Raw genomic sequence first — 20,492 nt, forward strand, 5'->3', positions numbered from 1 at the left:
GAAACATCCATAGAATGTGAAAGTAAACAGACAGCTGATAGAAAAGACCAAGCCATGGTTGTCACCATAAAAGATAATCAGCTGGAAAGGGGCAGAAGAAACCCACTCAGGAGAGGTAGAAACAAACAAACAAACCATTTCTCCTGAAATACTCACTGAATGCGACAGTAAACAGGCAGGTGATACAGAAGACCAAAATATGCTTGTCACTGTAAAAGAGAATCGACCAAAAAGGGGCAGGGGAAGAAGAGCTGTTCCTGAATGCCAGGTAACAGCTCTTTCTCCCCTCAAAAATAACATTTTACCATTGCCATCCTCAACCAAAAGCAAAGGTGCTGTGGAACAGCCAAGTGAGGCTTTGGAAATTGCAACTGTTGCAAGTGAGAATCTGCCACGTAGAGGCAGAAGAAGAAAAGCAGATGAGGCAATTGCAGCAAGCTCAGTTTCTGCAAGTAAAAAGCCCATATTGCTTGATACTGGGAATCAAGAAGACATGCCAGAAGTTTTAAAAGGTGTGACAATAGATAATGTTTCCAAAAGAGGTAGAAGAAAGCAATCGGTTCCTTCTGAAATCTCAACAGAAAGTAATGGCCAACCAGTAAGTGACAACAGAAAGGTCTCTTTTGTAAAAGATAAGAAGATGTCTTTGGAAAGTAGTTCAGTTTTCCAAAACCAATCAAAGGGGAAGAGAGTAAAAAGAACTCCATCACGGGTACACCCTTCTCTCAAAGTAAGCATCACTCTAACATCACCACCTCCAGACAAAGGTGAAACTGCCAGTGAAAATGATGCAACTGGAAAAGGGAAACTTGAAAAATGTGGCAGAAGAAACAAAATTAAAATAGTGACACCTTTCATGTCTGTCAGAAGAAAGCACAACCTTCCTGAAAAGGAAGATTTTCAGGAAAAACAAAATGTAGATGTTGGAAAGCTAGCTATAGCCAATGAGAAAATAAGCAGAAGAGGTAGAAGAGTTGATGCACTTGTAGCACCTATTTCTGCTTCTCTCAGAACCAACCGTAGATTGAATGCAGGGGGTGATGATGCTCCTAAAGATCGACAGATGATTCTGAAGAACAAATCAAAATCTAAAGCAGGTATGTCCATGGTTTTTTCCTCCTTATTTCAGAGTTCTTAATGTTTAAGATTCTAAGCTTTCGATTCAAAATTAATGGAAAACCTTAAAGCTTTGGTGAAAAGTTACAGTAGCACACCTGAAATTTAGATACCATCAATTTCATTTCAAAATTTCTTTGTTGAAGATGCCATTGGCAATGTAAATCAGGGTGAGCAGACTTTACTAAAACTCTGAGGTCTAACAATGAGAACCAGATGTAAATGACATACAGATGAATTAAAGGAAAGTATGCCTCTGAACACATCCAGAGCTTTGGAATTAGTTTTCTGTACCAGAATTAAAGGGAGCAGACAGGCCTTTCATAACCCAAAGTCCACTTCTAGTTATATACCTTCATCTCAGCAGCCTTAGGTGGAAAGGGCTAGGAAGGGTGTTGCTATCACTAAACAAGTGGGAATAAAACTTTGTTGTTAGTTTGCTGCAAATCACCTAGAGATAAAACTCGAAAAACCATCCCATTATTGAAGTATATAGTAGGAGTGTGACTGATCTTCAGAAAGGTTCCAGTTTATAGTATATAGTGAGATGGCCACCGGATTCACATATTTCTTACGGAGAATTGAACTTCTGGATTCATAAGTGGGATATCTGGAAAAACTGGTGTTCTCCCTCTTCCCATAACTTGCTTAGCTGTTATTTAAAAATAGACTTTAAAGTTTATTGGTTTTTCCTGTTTATGAAACCTATTATTACTATTATTATAAATAACTACTATTATTAGTAAGAGTTCCCTAATGTCCTGAATGCTGTCGTTTATTTTGTATGGGTGGGGGAAAGAACTGTAGCCTAGGGAAAGCAAATAAACAGGAGACCTCTAATGCAGATATGTTTACAGAGTAACTTATATAAAGTCATTAATATTTAATAAACATTAACCATGTTAGGTGAGATCCAAAGGGCTACGCACAAAACGTGCTTGCAGATCTTAGTACTTCAGAATTCCTCTTATGAGAAGCTACTCCTGGAAGTGGGATGAAGAACCCACAGTCAGGAGCGGTTTCAGAAATTTTTGTGCACAAGCCTTCGGGAATCTTTGAATCCACCATCATTAGTATTATTATTATTAAAATTAATATACTGCCCTATACCCAGAGGTCTCAGGGCAGTTCACAGAACAAAATAAGAATATAAAACCACAAAATATATTACCAAAATAAAAACTAACTCACCCCCACAAAAAAAAAACACATTTTAAAAGGACATAGGATGTCATTCTTCATAGTTCTATAAACCATTTGTCCACTGAGGAGACAGAATAATTTTCTGCCTGCAGTAGCTGCCTGTTTGGCTTCCCTTTCTAACCACATTACCAAGGTGGATTGTTTTGAATCAGCAATTCAAAAAGCATGTTGAAAGCAAATTTTCTATTTATCATGTATTTCAGGTGCGCGGGAAATTTTCTAAACTCCCATCAGCCCCAGCAAGCCAATGGCCTGGGATGATGCAGAATTCAGTTCAGCAGCATCTGGAAGGCTAAATGTTCTCCACACCTGATATATTTCCTAAGCAATAATGCCAAATCTATTGCTCTGCTTTCCTTTGAACCACATCAGTGAAGCAGGACCACACTTGTCTAAGCTTGTTTCCTGAGGAGGTCACTTCAGTGCTGCTAATGCAACGATTTGACTTCACCCTTGGAAGGTGCCCTTCATTGTCTCTTGAGACAGATGGACGCCAACAATAACAGCAGCATATACTTTCACATTTCCCATTAAAGGGAATACCTTTAAAATATTTCTAATTAGACAATACTGCTGTCTTGTGATCAGCAGCTACAAACAAAACTGAAATGTCCATAACTGATAGGTTGAAGCAAAGTCTGCTTGTTACTACACAATATAGAACATTTAATTTTTATGAGTTGAAATAAAATGCCTTCTTTGGCAGCTTGAATGTCAATATATCTGAGGAATCATCTTGCTGTACTTAGAAAAGTCTCCTTTGATTCAAAGGTATCTAGCATTGATTTGGTTTAGAGATGAACTGTGGGGCTAACATGCTTACAGATTTTTAAAATAAGTAATGCTTAGAATTTACTACTTACTATTTTTTTAAAGTTATCTGCTATGGTCTGAAATAGCTTTCAATAGGACAATATTAAATTTCCTCCATGTGAACTTTTTGGAAGCAGTGATCCTGAGGTGGGTTTGAGGGATCCTGCACCTTGCAGCCAATTTCCTTAACTGTGGCCTTATGTGAGAGATAGGACTCCAAACATCTACCACAGGGTTTCCCTTAGTTATAATGTCAAGTCAGTTTGGAAAGAGTGAATAACTGCCTGGAATGAACTGCTCTGAACAGAAGAAAGATATCTTGATAATTAGAATGATATATTTTTATCTAATCTTGCTACTAAAGAGAGAATATCAAAAAGTTTGGCCTCAAATCATCTTTCTTTTTTTTTTAACAACTAGAAAGCATTGAAAAGACACCATTAAAAAAAGAAAAAAAGAAAACAGTGAAAGAAGAACATTCCAAATCTACAGTTAAGCCTGCTGGAGAAACTGAAGGCAAGACAAGAGGGAGGAAAACAAAAAAAAAAGTTTTGTAATTTTTGGTACTGGGTTTGTGTAGTTTTTTTCCTTCAGAATAAATGGACATATATGGGTTGTAAAGTATGTTTTGCATTTAGAACCTTACTTTGTTTCTGTAACTTCAGTTCATCCTTCAACATTGATGCTTTCCCATCTGTATATACATTTTCATATATTTTACAGGGCTTTTTGTTTAACACTGTATTGTGTTAAGATAGTTTTAATTCAGGTGTTAATTGTTATCTGATGTTTACATTAAACCATACCTTGTCTTAAAATAGTATCCTTTTATATTGTTCCAATCCCTGGTGAATATAACTGCTAAAAAAGCATGTTAGACTATTCTCTGTACGCTGGCAACATTCAGTTAATGCTTTAGAAAGGATAAGGCAAGGATAGCTGCATTGTTATCCATAGCTTAGTATATGTACAATCCCTCTACCCAACTACCAGCTATGGCACTTTAACAACTCTAGGAGAACAACAATCCATATATAGTAGTGTTAAACAGAACTGATTATACTTGGCCCCTTTCTTTCCACATAACATAGTCATTAGGGCTTGCCAGGATGGGAAACAGACCCTTCTCTTTCCCAGGCCACATACCTTTGAATCATGATTGTCACTTTCTCTTCAGTTCCAGTCCTTCTCATGGTTGGTGGTATCAATTCAAAACTTAAATATTTAAGGTTAAGTGCCTGGTACCTATAGTTACAATATCCTAATTGGCAGGGCTAGGAAAGTTCTGCTTGAGCTGTTAACAGGATAACTTGAACAGTGCAGCTGGCATTAAATTGAACCAAACAGTAGTCTAGTACTGTAGAGGTCTTGTCCTTTTTCTTATTGCAGCATTCTAAGGACACCTTTCCTAAGCTTCCCACCTCAGTTCAGTTGTCAGTACTGTATATGATTTCAGTTTTGTATAGATCTCATAGTAGCTGCTTTTCTCTCCTCCCCACCCAACATGAATTCTAAGCTGCCTGTGAATTGCCAAGCCAGCAATTGGAGGATAATAAAGTTTACAGAAGCTTATGTGTATGCTAGCCTTTTGAAATAGATTCAGTTTTAAGGAATAGCACTATTTACTGCTAATGCCTAGAATTCTTCATGTTTGATGAAAAATGTCTTATTTTGAAGGTTCCAGTGAGAGAGAGATTCTCCTAGTTGAGATGCTTTCCCATCTGTATATACATTTTCATATATTTTACAGGGCTTTTTGTTTAACACTGTATTGTGTTAAGATAGTTTTAATTCAGGTGTTAATTGTTATCTGATGTTTACATTAAACCATACCTTGTCTTAAAATAGTATCCTTTTATATTGTTCCAATCCCTGGTGAATATAACTGCTAAAAAAGCATGTTAGACTATTCTCTGTACGCTGGCAACATTCAGTTAATGCTTTAGAAAGGATAAGGCAAGGATAGCTGCATTGTTATCCATAGCTTAGTATATGTACAATCCCTCTACCCAACTACCAGCTATGGCACTTTAACAACTCTAGGAGAACAACAATCCATATATAGTAGTGTTAAACAGAACTGATTATACTTGGCCCCTTTCTTTCCACATAACATAGTCATTAGGGCTTGCCAGGATGGGAAACAGACCCTTCTCTTTCCCAGGCCACATACCTTTGAATCATGATTGTCACTTTCTCTTCAGTTCCAGTCCTTCTCATGGTTGGTGGTATCAATTCAAAACTTAAATATTTAAGGTTAAGTGCCTGGTACCTATAGTTACAATATCCTAATTGGCAGGGCTAGGAAAGTTCTGCTTGAGCTGTTAACAGGATAACTTGAACAGTGCAGCTGGCATTAAATTGAACCAAACAGTAGTCTAGTACTGTAGAGGTCTTGTCCTTTTTCTTATTGCAGCATTCTAAGGACACCTTTCCTAAGCTTCCCACCTCAGTTCAGTTGTCAGTACTGTATATGATTTCAGTTTTGTATAGATCTCATAGTAGCTGCTTTTCTCTCCTCCCCACCCAACATGAATTCTAAGCTGCCTGTGAATTGCCAAGCCAGCAATTGGAGGATAATAAAGTTTACAGAAGCTTATGTGTATGCTAGCCTTTTGAAATAGATTCAGTTTTAAGGAATAGCACTATTTACTGCTAATGCCTAGAATTCTTCATGTTTGATGAAAAATGTCTTATTTTGAAGGTTCCAGTGAGAGAGAGATTCTCCTAGTTGAGTGACATACCCTGCCCTCAACATCCCTGCATGAATACTACCCTTCTTGCTATCTTCAGCCCTTCTAGTTCCCTCTTGTTTTATTTCAGTTTTAAATACTACTGCTCCAAGAACAGAACTTCAACTCTCACTGGATGGCACAGAATTTGAGGGTGGACTTTCTTGGTTGGTGTAGGCGTGCTTGGTGATGGACCTTTGAAGATGCCAAGTCACAGGCCTAAGGTGTATTCACCTGACACTCATACATGATGCTGCCCACCTTGTTAATTCTTTTTTAAAATAATTTTATTTTCAAAAATAAGGGAGAGAAAAAAAGAAAGAATAAAGTTACATCAAAATGTCATACACATTCACATATCGAAATTACTGAATCTCCTGACTTCCATCCCATCCATGTATCCTCTTAATTCTGTTTTCATCTGCATATCAATACTTCTCCAAAAAAATTATCTTCCTAAATTATCTGTAGATTCTATTACATTACAAGTGTATTTAAAAACCTGCTAATGTTTTAACCTGTTTGCAGTGGCTTTGTATACACATTATAAACATTTCCCATTCTTTTAAAAATTTCTTTTCTTCGTGGTTCCTGAGCTTCCTAGTTAATTTTGCCATTTTGGCATACTACATCAACTTGATCTTGTAGCATACATGAACAGTTTCTTCTGATCTATCATTTCCCAGATTTTTAAAAATTACATTACATTTCCAGCACATGATAAAAGGTACCCTCTTTTTCTTTACATTTCCAGCATATATTGGTTGTGAGGGTTTGATTAGCTGCTTGTGCGTGAAAACGTGCTCCCTCAGAGTTTGTGCGCCCCCACAAACCTCCGTGTGTGACGGAGCTCCTCAGACATGTCTGCTCTAGTCACTAGTAGAGTCCGACAGTGGCTGTCTGCGGAAGCGTTTCCAGCAAAGAAGTTCCTTAACGGAAACGCGTCTCCTGGACTCACGGCGTGACAGTTTCCTGCGAGGTATGGGTCTCCCTATGGGAGACTCCGATACCTCCCCACTGTTCTCGCTGGAAGCCTCCCTGAGCCCTCCCTCCTGCTCGCATTCCCTCAGAGACCCACTCCTCCCCCTGCTGGTCCCTGCTTCAGCAGTTGAGTCTCTTTCATCCTGCCTGAGTCCCTCCACCACCTGATGCTCTGATGGCAGTTCCCTGACATCCACCTCCCCTCCAGGGCCCCCCTCACCCCCTCCCAATTCCTCCCCCCTGGGAGGTGAAGGGCTAAAACCCCGAAACGAATCTTCCTCATCTTCTGACGTCTCGAACAATTCTCTCCATCGATCGTCGTCCTGGCCCGCTGAATCCTCCTCCTCTTCAGAATCTGGGAACCCCTCCAACTCCTCTTCCTCGTCGGTGGTGGCAAAGTATTCCCTTCGGAACCTCGCTACAGGCTGAGGTTTACGTGGGAACCTCTGATGAAAAGTCTCTATTAAAACCTCGTCATTGACATCCTCTGCCCTAACCCAGGTGTTTTCCGACTCCGGTTCCCCTTCCCACATTACCAGATACTCTACTTGATCTCCCTTCCACCTGGAATCGAGGATCTCCGCTACATGGTAGCTGTGTTCCTTCTCCTCCATTGCTGGTCCCCTAGTGACCCTCCCCTCACTGTCTCCTCTATACGGTGACAGCAACGACCTGTGAAAAACTGGGTGCAGCTTCATGTGGTTCGGTAACCGGAGCCTGAAAGCCACTGGATTGACCTGCTGTATGACTTCAAACGGACCCAGCCTTTTGGGTCTTAATTTCTTACAACCTCCTTTGAATGGCAACCCTTGGGTTGACAGCCACACCTGGTCCCCCACCCTGATGCTTTCACCTTCCCTTCTGTTTTTGTCTGCTTGCCTCTTATATTCCTCCTTAGCCCTGTTTAAGTTGAGTTGGAGCTGGCGATGGATCGCTTCCATTTCTTCCACGAACTGTTCTGCAGCTGGAACGCTCCAGTTCTCCCCCTCCCCCCCTGGGAAGGCTCTGGGATGGCACCCGTGATTAGCCAAAAAGGGGCTCATCCCCGTGGACACGTTCTCTGCATTGTTGTAGGCAAATTCTGCCAACGCCAGCTTCTCCACCCAATCATTCTCTCTGTCATTAACATAACACCTCAAATATTGTTGGAGAACCCCATTTGCTCTTTCCGCCTGCCCGTTGGTTTCAGGATGACGGGCCGTCGAGAAATTAACCTCTACATGCAGTAAGCTCATGAGCTTCCTCCAGAACCTGGAAGTAAATTGTTTCCCTCGGTCTGAAACCACCCTCAAGGGGGCGCCATGCAACCTAAACACATTCTCTACAAACAATTTGGCGGTTTCTTCTGCTGTAACCGCATGTGAGCAGGCTATGAAGTGGGCCATTTTAGTTAACAGGTCTACTACAACCATGATGGCTGTTTTCCCTCTAGACCTTGGCAGATCAGTCATGAAATCTATTGCCACTGCTTCCCACGGTCTCTCAGGTGTGGGCAGTGGTTCTAATAAACCAGCCGGCGCCTGCCTCTCCCCCTTGGCTCTTTGGCATTGTTCACACCCTCTCACATACTCCCGCACATCTTCCCTGACCTTGGGCCACCAAAATTCCCTGGTAACCAGCCACATGGTTTTGTGTTGCCCAAAGTGCCCTGCCGTGGGGCTATCGTGCAGCTGCTTGAGTACTTTCTCCCTCAATTCCCCTTCAGGTATATATAACGCTCCCTTATAATACAATGCCCCATTTCTCTCCTCAAAACCACCGGGTTTGTCTTCCTCCCCTCTGAGATCCCTGAGTTTCCCCTGGGCGTATGCATCCTGCACCGTACCCTCTACCAATTCCCTTTGCCCCACCAAAGTCGCCCCACACACCCAGCGGTCCTCTGGAATGATATGGGTTTCTTCGGGTGCTCCCTCCCCCTCCAAATATTCAGGTTTGCGTGAGAGAGCGTCCGCCCTAACATTCTCTGGGCCTGGCACATAACAAATCTCAAAGTTAAATTTGGAGAACTCTTGGGCCCATCTCAACTGCCTTTGGTTGAGCACTCGCGCCGTTCTCCAGTACTCTAGATTTTTATGGTCTGTGCACACTTGCACTTTATGTTGTGCACCAACTAGCAGATGCCTCCATCTCCGGAACGCCTCATGAATAGCAAGCAGTTCTCGGTCGTACACCGTGTAGTTCCTCTCGGATTTGTTCAGCTTCCGCGAGAAGAAGGCACACGGACGCCACTCCGACTCCTCCTTCCCCGGCTGCAGAAGAAGCACCGCCCCTATGGCTCTGTCAGATGCGTCTGTTTCAACCCTTAGCTTCTTTCGTAAATCCACATGCAGAAGTTGTTCTTCAGAGGCGAAGGCCCTTTTCAGTTCCTCAAACGCTCGCTCCGCCTCCGCCGTCCATACAAACTTCTTCTTACTGCTGAGACAGTCAGTGATGGGCGCCGTCAGATGGGCGAAGTTGCGGATGAACTTACGATAAAAGTTTCCAAACCCTAGGAACCTCTGCACATCCTTCTTGGTTTTGGGTGTTTTCCATTCCAGCACTGCCTGTACCTTGCCGGGATCCATGGCCAATCCCTTGTCTGACAGGCGGTACCCCAGGAATTCCACCTCCTTGGTATGGAACCGACACTTCTCCAGTTTGACCCACAGCCTGTTGGCTTGCAGTCTGCTCAACACTTCTCTGACGTCTCTCACATGTTGCTCCTCATTCTCAGAATACACCAACACATCATCTAGAAAGGCAACGCAATTCTTGTAGAGCAAAGGGCCCAGCACGTGGTTCATAAAAGATTGAAAACACGCGGAGCCTGCTTGTAATCCAAATGGCATAACGAGGTATTCAAACGCCCCCAAAGGGGTAAACATGGTGGTTTTCCATTCATCCCCTTTCCTTATGCGTATCAGGTTGTACGCCCCCCTTAGATCCAGCTTTGTGAAAATCTTTCCCTTCCTCACCATGGTCAAAATATCATCAATTCTGGGCATAGGGAACGCCACCGGTTCAGTCACTGCATTCAGCCGCCTAAAATCACATACAAGTCTCGGCTTGTCCGCATTTTTTTTGTCCACAAAGAACACTGGGCTCCCCCCTGCTGCTTTGGACTCTCTGATGAAGCCTCTCTTCAGGTTCTTGTCAATGAACCCTCGCAACTCCTGCATTTCCCTGTCTGACATGGCATACAACTTGCCCACGGGAAGCTGTGCTCCAGGGAGTAAATTGATCTGACAATCAAAGGGTCTATGAGGTGGTAGTTGGTCAGCTTCCTTCTCGCTGAACACGTCGCTGAGATCTGCATACTGTGGTGGTACCTTCACCTTCCCCATTACTTCAGTCCCTGCTAGGGTGGCTTGGGCCCCTACTGAACCCTTCTCCCCTTTGCAGTGTTCTAGGCAATGTGCTGAACCAAAGGACACCACTCTTTGATGCCAGCCAACCAGCGGATCATGTAGAGCTAGCCAGCTCATTCCCAAAATAATGGGAGCGCCTCCCAGGGTGGCCACATTAAACGCTATCAGTTCTGTGTGCCTTGCCACCCTCATTATCATTGGGACAGTCTGCAAGCGGACTCCTCCTCCCAACAACTCCCTGCCATCAATCGTGGTCACCTGCAGGGGGTTGCTTAAAGGGATGGTCTGTATCTGGTGTTCAGCAGCAAACTCCTTGCTCATAAAATTGCAGGAGCTGCCTGAGTCCAATAGCGCCTTTATTTTTAGGGGGTGCCCATTCTGCAGCTCTAGCGACACTTCAATCACTAGAGCAGGTCGAGGAGCTTCTGGCACGGGCACTTTCACTGCTCTTTGGCCTGGCTGCAGTGCCCCAATTGTGGCAACCAGGCGTTGGCTTTTACCTGCTCCGCTCCCCCTTCTTCTCCCCCCTCAACAGCTCCCACCATCCCTTGCCATTCCTTCCTCTGGGGGCAGACTCTGGCAAAGTGGCCTGGCTGTTGGCAGAGATAGCATTTCCGGGGGCCCTTTCCCTCCTTCTTAGCTCCCTCGCTGGTTTTTGAAAATGCGCGCGCGCGCGCTGTTCCGATTTCCATCGGCTCTGCCGGCGGGAAAGCTGGCTCAGGAATGTCTGGAATGCGGAACTCCTTCCAACGTTCCCCTCTCCCTTCCCGCCTCTCCAAGGCTCTTGCCTCCTGCCGCGCTCCTATGGTCAGCGCAGATTTGGTCAGCTGATCCATAGACTCCGCCCTGGGGCTCCGTGCCAGCTCGTCTTTCACCCCCGAAGAAAGACCTTCTTCAAATAGCATTTGAACGGGTGCCGCCGATAAATCCCAACTCAGTCTGTGAATCAGCATGGTAAACTCAGTCCAATATTCACGGACAGATCGACTCCCCTGCTTACAAGCCATTAGCTGTCTGCGCACCACCCCTTCCTCAATATCGCTGGAAAACATGATATCCATTGCACGAAAGAACTTCATTGTGTCCTTTAGTATGTCATTGTGCGTTGCCATTAGGGGTCGAACCCAGTCTCTAGCCCCTTTCTCAAGATGCCCAATTACAAAAGCAACTCGCGATTCCTCATCAGGGAACTCATCGAACTGCACATTAAGGGCATATTGCATCTCTGTCCTAAAAGCATGGTAGTCCTTGGGGTCCCCCCCAAATTTCTGCACCAATCCTGGTACCTTTCTGGGGAATTGAGAGGCTCTCCCCTTCTTGTCTGCATCCTGAGCCCTTCTCTCCTCCAGCCTCGCCGTCTGCAGGGCCAGTTGAACCTCCAACGCTCGGTATCTATCTTCCAAGCTTGGACCAGCTCCAGCCCCTGCTCCTCCGGTTCCGGTTGGTTCGCTCATGATGCCTTCTCTTGCACAGGCAGCGTACAAAGACTGTCGGACTGCTGTGAGGGTTTGATTAGCTGCTTGTGCGTGAAAACGTGCTCCCTCAGAGTTTGTGCGCCCCCACAAACCTCCGTGTGTGACGGAGCTCCTCAGACATGTCTGCTCTAGTCACTAGTAGAGTCCGACAGTGGCTGTCTGCGGAAGCGTTTCCAGCAAAGAAGTTCCTTAACGGAAACGCGTCTCCTGGACTCACGGCGTGACAGTTTCCTGCGAGGTATGGGTCTCCCTATGGGAGACTCCGATACCTCCCCACTGTTCTCGCTGGAAGCCTCCCTGAGCCCTCCCTCCTGCTCGCATTCCCTCAGAGACCCACTCCTCCCCCTGCTGGTCCCTGCTTCAGCAGTTGAGTCTCTTTCATCCTGCCTGAGTCCCTCCACCACCTGATGCTCTGATGGCAGTTCCCTGACATTGGTACTTGTTTTATACATTTTTGCTAGTTTTACTGGGGTTAAGTACCACCGATACATCATTTTCATATAGTTTTCTTTCAATGAAGAACATGCCGTGAATTTCAGATCAGTTTTCCGTAGCCTCTCCCAATCAGTCATTTGTATATTGTGTCCCACATCTTTCTCCCATTTTATCATCACTGATTTCACCTGTTCATCTTTAGTATCCCAACTGAAATTTGATCACTCCTTGAGGCTCTGGCATTAATATGGGGCCTGATTATGGCATGGGAAGCTCAGAATCAACTAATAGGAAAATGTGAATTTGCTGGTTTGTAATGGACCATAAAGGAAACGAAGTGGATCTGTACCAGACTGCAAATGTGTGGGCCTTCTGCTTCAGCTGGCTGGTAGTTAGAAAGAAAAAAGGCAGAGCTGAGAGTTGAATGATACAATCTGGAAGGTAGAAAAAAGATTCAGGCTGGGAAGCCAGTGCGAATTTGATGCTTGGTTTCTGTTTAATTCAAGGCTGTGGCTAGGGAAAAAGCCTGACCCCTTGGGATGTTAATGTGTGAATCAGTCTCTCACAGGCTCATGTTGTATATATGTGTAAATAAGCCATACATCCTAAAGTCTTCGTTGTGCCTCATTCCAAGGAAGCCAAACCCTGGGGAAGCACCTGGAAGCCCTAGAATCTTGCACTGCTCAGAGATTGGGGTGGCATGCAGCAGTGCCTTAATGCTACAAAAGAAAGCCACGAGCAATGGGAGATGCCTGGGGACTTGGTTGGAAAGGGCAAACACAAGATTCTGGCTACAGTTTGGTAAAGATGCACAATCAAGCAAAACTGCCGTAGTTTTTTCTTTAAAAGCTTGCATCCGGATAGCTGTGCCTGCTGACTGAAAAGTGCCCTAGCGCCTGCTGCCGCCTTTGCCTGATAAGATTGGCATTCTATTTCTAATCTTTTCAAAACTTGGCAGGGTTAATGCCTTGAGGGAGTATTAAAAACCCTGAAATCTTCATGTCCTTTGGACCAAGGACTCCTAAGTTACACAACCATGTCAGTTCAAAGGACAGATCATCAAACGATGAAAGGCAGACTCATTAACCCACCGAACTTTTGACCCAGGATTTCAAGTTCAGAGAAATTGAAAAGCCCCCACCCACCGCCCCATGCCATTGCCTCTCCAGTTGCTAGTATAAATTGTCTACTGCTTTGAGTAGAATTGTGAAGTTGCAGGGTATCCCAACCTTTTATTTCCATGTATAACAGGGCCAGGTCTACCAGAAATAAAAAATCTGTTTACAAGCAAGCAGTTACAGCTTCTGGATGTGAAAAGGATAGCTAATTAACTTGCTTTCATGCTACACATGGATAGACTAACAAATCTGATGTCAGTGGATCTGGTCTGAGTATGTGGTAGGATTCTGTAGTATGAAATTAGAAAGGTGGGACTTATTGCTGCACTTCAGTGGAATCTGAAAATTCTGGTACCATATGTTAATAGATTTCTTATCTTTTATCCCTTTCTGTATAGATAGATTTGTGCAAAGAAATGTCAGTGCCAAAGGAGAATTTATTTTTTCTTGTTTATTTCTATACTGTGCTTCATCAAAAGACCCAAGAGCAGGCTACAACAATGAAATAAATAAAAATATAACAGTACAACGCAATTAAATAAACATCACTCAATTGTCTACATATTACTGTACAGGCATTCAAAGAGAGGGGTTTTTATCGGGCACCTAAAAGAACTATGTTGTTGTGTTGGCATCAGCTGGACTTCAAGGGGGCATTCAATAACTCGGGTGCTATTTGCAAGAAAGTGAGTCACAAAGTCCCACATTTCACTGAGTGATGGAACTAATAGGGTTTCTCCAGCAAATCTCAAGTTGCAGGCAGTATGATATAGGAGGAGCCACACCTTCAAGTAATCTTTTATATTGTGACTTTATATTGGAGCAGATTGTTACTATTTATGTTTGATATTATTATTATTAATAATAATAATTATGTGTGTTGGAAGCTGCTCAGAGTAGCTGGGGCAACCCAGCCAGATGGGCGGGATATAAATAAAAAATATTACTAATTGGGCCCTATCTAAGATGCGAAGGGATTTAAACATTACTTTTGGGATAACTTTTAAACTCCACCCTTCGATGAGTTTAAGGCAGGGGGTCAGCAAACCTTTTCAGCAGGGGGCCGGTCCACTGTCCCTCAGACCTTGTGGTGGGCTGGACTATATTTTGGAAGAAAAAAAAATGAACGAATTTCTATGCGCCACAAATAACCCAGAGATGCATTTTAAATAAAAGCACATGTTCTACTCATGTAAAAACACGCTGATTCCCAGACTGTCCTCTGGCCGGCTTTAGAAGGCGATTGGGCCTTAGTTTGCCTACCCATGGTCAAGGTGTGATACATTGTTCTTCCCCTCCCTGTTTTATCCTTACAACAACCCTGTGAGGTAATTTGGCTGAGAGATGGTAATCCAGTGAGCTTCATGGCTGAGTGGTGATTGAACTTTGGACTCCCAGGTCCTAGGCCCTGATGTCGCTGAACTGGAGTCCAACAACATCTGGAGGGTCACCCTCTGGTTGACCTAGCTTCTTCCAAATGCACCTGAAGCTGCATGGCCACCACACCTGTGAGCACCTTAAAAACTTGAAGAGGCCGACTAGTATAGTATCCTACTCTTGCAGTGTGCAACCAGAAACCTATGGAAAGCCCACAAGCAGGATATGAGTGCAAGAGCACTTGTGCCAGCTGCAACTGCTGTTCCCAGATGTACTGCCTCCGATGCAGGAAGTAATACACCCCAAATTGGCCAATGGTATCACAACCCACTGCCTGGCCACACTTTTCTTCTTGAAGCTGGATTTTGTGCTGTGGAACTTCACATTCACAGTCAGCACCCAACAGCCTTGCTCTGGTGTTATTCTGCTTATGTCTTAGAGTCCAAAAGGAACTGGCCCTCCTCCCCAGCAGCAGCCTCTCTGCAGAACTCCCACCCCAAAGAAACCTACCCATCCTGTTCAGTTTTACTTGTTCTGTTGGGTCTGTTAGGTGATGCCAGCGGAAAGGTTTAGTAGACTAGGAGCCGGCATAGATTTTTATGTTTGGTGCTGGCTTGGTGTTGATTTGATGCTTCCATGCATAATTTAAATGGGTGTTGTTTTATACTGATATTAATGTTAGATGTCCCAAGGGAAGCAAGTGTGCCAATGTTTGGAGGGGCACATATCTTCTACCAAATGAATAAACCCATGCATTGTGGCCTCCCACTATGTCTGTCTCTGTGCCTGTGCCCTTTAAGAGTGCCCTGTGGTTGCCTGCTGCTGCCCACGGAGAACCTATGGCTGCGATCTTGTTTTGCACTGTCAGTTATCCCAAGGTGAAAGCAGAGGCATGCTGAAAAAAGGCTCTGAGTGTCCAGCTTAGGAATTTACCTCTTGATTAGGTAAACAAGTAGAGAATGAAATGAGTTAGGCATCTTTGTTTTACTATAAGATAACAGACTGTGTAAATAAGCTCCAGGCTTATGCATTATGCCCTCTGCATAATATATGACGTGTTTTTATTTCCATCTCTTTGTTGAAAATGCTTAGCAGTGTGGGTTCAAGACAAGGTTTAAGCCTTTCAAACATTTTACTAAATGGGTAGTGTCAAGAAAGTGAGTGTGTGCTTCTTATGTTAACAAGATGCAAACTTCTATTTACATTTTCAATCTAGCAGAGTCAGTGACTGCGCTTGATTGGAAATGTAAATAGAAGTTTCTCTCTCACACACAAACAAACACAGCAAGAGGAAAGTAGTCTGTAAGTATTTGACTAGTAGCGGTGGAAGACACAATATTGATCACATTGGTAAGTAGGTTTAATATCTTTTAATATTAAAAACTGCTTTGCTGTTTGAGTAATGAATTTTGTCTGTGCTTTACGCTGAAGATTACAGCTAAATTTTTATTGTCAGTGGGGTAGCAACTGACAAAGCTGCTAGAGCACATTCCCAGCCCAGGTGTGTTGCTAGCTGAACTAAAACTATTAACCTTAATACAATTTTTAAACAATTATTAAGCTAATCAGATGCAAATTAAACAAAATGAACCTATAAATATATGTGTTTTTCAAATTAGTAATTGGATTTTTTGATGATCTTTGGCTTGACATTGATAAGCTGCTTCTCATAACAGTCTAATTAGGCAATATGTAAACTTTGGCATTCGGTTCTGTCCTAGTGGCTTTTTCAAATGATGTTTGTAAAATTTGCAATTTCATATTACAGATTAAAAATTAAAAACTGCAGGAGGCTAACATTAAAATGAGAATTCATTTCAGGGAAAGCCCTGTAGACAAAATTCACCCTAATAGAATTGTGCATAAGGGGCTGCAAATCATGATCTATTGTTACACAGGGGAAGGCTTGTCAAAACCAGTATTGTTGGCCTGTAGTTCTATTCACTGTATTAAACCCATCCGTGAAGTCACTTTGGGGAAAATGTGAACATTATCAAAGAACAGTAAATTAGCAAGAAATTAAAGCATATACCCTTGCATTTCCAAAACAAAAGATCCCTTCATTAAAAACCTTTCATCAGTGGTTTAATATTCATAGCAGTAATTTGCATAACTAAATCAGTTTTCACTGATGAGAGACGACCAAAGTTTTTTCACTAATTTCGTTTTTGAATGAGCTCGCTAGGTTTTTTATTATTAAAATTTTAAACCAGCCATTGAACAAACCTGAATACATGGAGTTGTGTGTGGGTCTTTGCCCCCCTAGCCATATTTGCAAGTTATCATTTGCTGGGAAGGTGGGTGGGAGGGATACCAGATGAAATGTTGCAACTGTGAAGAAAATGGTATTCAATGGCATTAGTCAAATAGCTTTGTTTACTTTAACTCTGCACACACACAAACGCACAAAACATATTTCCTTATGTGAAATTCAGGTTTCGTAACAAAGATACATTGCAAACTAAGGGTACTAGCAGTAGTTAACATGCCATTTTTTTCACTCTCCTTTTACCTGTGTGAAGAGGAGGAACAACTGTGCTCCTGACAAAACAGTAGTTAAGGCAACTCTTCAGTCTGCATATGGTAAGAACTTTCCAATCTCGCTGAAAGAGGCATCCTTTCCCATGTTAACCGTTCCGTTTTGAAAAGGTTGGTTCCCTTGTGGAGGAAAAAAAAGAGGGGGAGGAAATTGAAAATGTATTCAACCTTCAGAATGCAGTTCCTTAAAAAAAAAAAAAGACTTCTTTACAGCCAATCCTCTACCTGCCAACTCAAAAAGAAGTGACACTGAATTTAGTGATGTTTACTACCAGGAAAGTGGGTATAGGACTGCAACCTTAATATTTTTAAAAATTGTATTCTATTGGGTGAGGAAATCATAACAGTAGTTACTGTAATGATTGCATTGAAGACATCTTTAGATAGAGTTTGAACTGGTTACCCATAATTAACATTTTCAGTGTATATGTTGGCATCTTCAATTTTTTTTAAAAAGGCACACTTTAAAATCAGATATGGAGCAAATGAAATATATATGAAAAGAAAAAGAAGGAAAATATTGTTATTTCACCAATATTATTTCAGGTGCCCGCTAAAGATTGACTGGCCAATGCCAGGTGATTGATATTTTTTTCAGGGGAGAGGGAACTTCTTTGACAAACTGTGTATATTATATTTAAAATATATGAAGGTACTATAAGGCAGCAGGAGGAAAGCTGTGACCTTCCAGAAGATGGACCCTAACTCTCATCAGCTCCAGCTAGCAAAGCCAATGGTTAGGGATGATAAGAGCTATAATCCGAAGGGCCACAGATTCTCCATCCCTGGCACATGGGATGGTAAGAAAGGGAAGCATGAACCTAGGAACATCGGAAGATCCTGCTGGATGAGGTCAAAACATCCTGTTCTCACAATGGTCTACCAGATACCTGTGGAAAACCTGTGAGCAAGATTCAAACGAAAGAGAACTCTCCCTGTGCTTAGGACTGCAACCACAACACCATGAGCTAACTGACTAATGCCACCAAGGATGGAGGACGTGTTCAGCCAGTGCAAGTCTGCTGTCAAGAAAAGTGAGGAAAAGAAGAAAACTTTTATAATAACCTAAACAGTTTGTCATTACTTGGAAACAAATTATTTTATCTTGTCCTTGATCATTTCATTAGTTGATGGAACATGAAAAGAGGATCCCATACGCAGAACGAGTACTGTATGTTATAAGTGAATACAATACCATTTTGTTGTCTTCTAGTTTTTGAAACCATAGCATGCTAATATACAATATGAAATGTTTTGTTTTCAGGCACAATAAAGTAATTGTGGGTTGTCCCCTTAGATGCAGCCTAGCCTCCCATCTCCCCCTTCCTTCTCATCTTTAGACAAGGACTAAGATCCTGTAGTATCAAACTCATTCTCTGAGAGTCAATCCTTATGTAATCAAAATGCTACCATCCACACAAAGGGGGAAGATATTAGTAGGCTTAAGGGAACCTCAATATTTGTAGAAGTTAAAATATGGGGAAACCCAACCAACTTCTCCATGAAGACTGATAATGTCCAGTGGCCCTAGAATGCTGAATAGGAAGAAAATAAAAAAATAAAGAAAGGAACGGGAATGGAATTGTGTATGAGAAAGAATGCATATTTGGAATTGAGCAAGAACACTCCATACTTCCATATATTCATGCGGGTAACTCTGTGAATAAATAAGAGATGAGCAAAGTAGTGAGGCATCAGGCATAAGCCTGCATTTTATTAATGTTTGATCAGGACTTGTATATTAAAGAGAGAGCTTAAAGATTTTCAAAAGTTTCATGCCAGGCAGACCAGCTGCTTAAGAAAACACTGGCAATGTTTTCCTCCTAGACAAGGGGGCCCCTTGATTTATAGCAGAAAACAATTCTCAAAGTCGTAAAAGCTGGAATTACAGACTGAGTGAGGACACTGACCCTACATGTTATAGAAGATAAAAAAGGCAGAGATAAATATAATTAATAGTTGGTAAATAGTAAAATAATACCAATGTGCCTCCCAGTAAAATGAGCTAGATCTTCTTTCTAAGGTTAAAGACCAAATGGAGAAGCATCTAGCTGACAGAAAGTTAGAGGGCAATAAATGTTGGGAAGAGCTAATGGGAAAAACAACTGGCTGGAGAAGGGGGGGGGGAGTGTAAACTGAAGAGGCTTCTTTTGAAACTGCTTTTTTTTACTGAGTTCCCTTTTCTACTTTACAAAGACCTTATTCCTTTTAAGAGGCTACCTGTGTTGTGTATTAAGTGTATTGGCATAGATGTAATTATGCAAAGGATTTAACAAATGCTAGGTTCTTATTTCATATAGTTGTAAGAGTTGTATTTTGAAATTAAGTCAGCCACCAGTCTAGCCCCCCTGCCAGACAAGAGACGCCATCCAAGCAGTCCTGATATATTAGTTGTCAGACATTTGTTTAGAAACCTTCAAATGAAGGAGATCTTTCAATGTTGATGTGAAACTCAAGATCCTTGACATATGTTTAAGATAAAAATTTAAGATTAACCATTTGTTTTAGAAGGCAATAGGGCAAGGAGGGCAAGAGGTGAGCTGGTAATTAAGATTTCTTGTTGAGACACATGTAAGATATATTACTACTTATTTGTCATTTATAGATGTAACAATATATAGCTCTTTGTGTTCCATATAAGGACAGGAGGATATGGGTGTATCTTTTAGGATTGGTTATAGCAATCAGCCAATAGGAAATTCAACCAGGCTGATTGGACAGAGGCAGCCACAGGAGGAGCAAAGGGGGCTGGATTAAGGGAATATAAGTGCTGGCCATAATGGCAGGAGGCCAGGCCAGAGCTTGGTAACCATATACCACTGTGCCTCTCATTTATTTGTCTGACAAATAAATAATTATTTTAATTTCTCTATTGCTGCGTTGAATATTTCATTCCAGCTAAGCGTTAACCACAAGCAGGGTGCTACAGTAGCTTTCCCATTCATAAAGTAAGGTAAAGGTAAAGGTACCCCTGCCCGTACGGGCCAGTCATGTCCGACTCTAGGGTTGTGCACCCATCTCACTCTAGAGGCCGGGGGCCAGCGCTGTCCGGAGACACTTCCGTGACAAAGCTGCTCTGGCGAGCCAGCACCAGTGCAGCACACGGAAACGCCGTTTACCTTCCCGCTAGAAAGCGGTACCTATTTATCTACTTGCACTTAAGTGTGCTTTCGAAATGCTAGGTGGGCAGAAGCTGGGACCGAAAGACGGGAGCTCACCCCGCCGCGGGGATTCGAACCGCCGACCATACGATTGGCAAGTCCTAGGCACTGAGGTTTTACCCACAGCGCCACCCGCGTCCCATTTTCCCATTCATAGGTAGAGGTAAATTAGTGATTACATAGAACAACAACATTC

The 20,492-nt window shown here is 42.7% G+C and overlaps 2 long non-coding RNA genes across 2 annotated transcripts in view; one reads left to right on the top strand and one right to left on the bottom strand.

The window, feature by feature from the left end:
* LOC308577910 overlaps positions 1-20,043 on the bottom strand; it is a 467,797-nt gene extending 447,754 nt beyond the window's left edge. Inside the window, exon 1 of the long non-coding RNA XR_014003764.1 lies at positions 19,328-20,043. This is a non-coding gene — a long non-coding RNA (uncharacterized lncRNA). The remainder of the gene's footprint in view (positions 1-19,327) is intronic.
* On the top strand, positions 275-3,950 carry LOC308577905. The gene is made up of 2 exons (XR_014003758.1): positions 275-1,097; positions 3,553-3,950. It is a non-coding gene; the product is annotated as an uncharacterized lncRNA (long non-coding RNA).
* Positions 20,044-20,492: the final 449 nt, after the last annotated feature.

The sequence above is a fragment of the Podarcis bocagei genome, assembly GCF_964188305.1.
Source record: "Podarcis bocagei genome assembly, chromosome: W".
NCBI classification, from domain to species: domain Eukaryota; kingdom Metazoa; phylum Chordata; class Lepidosauria; order Squamata; family Lacertidae; genus Podarcis; species Podarcis bocagei.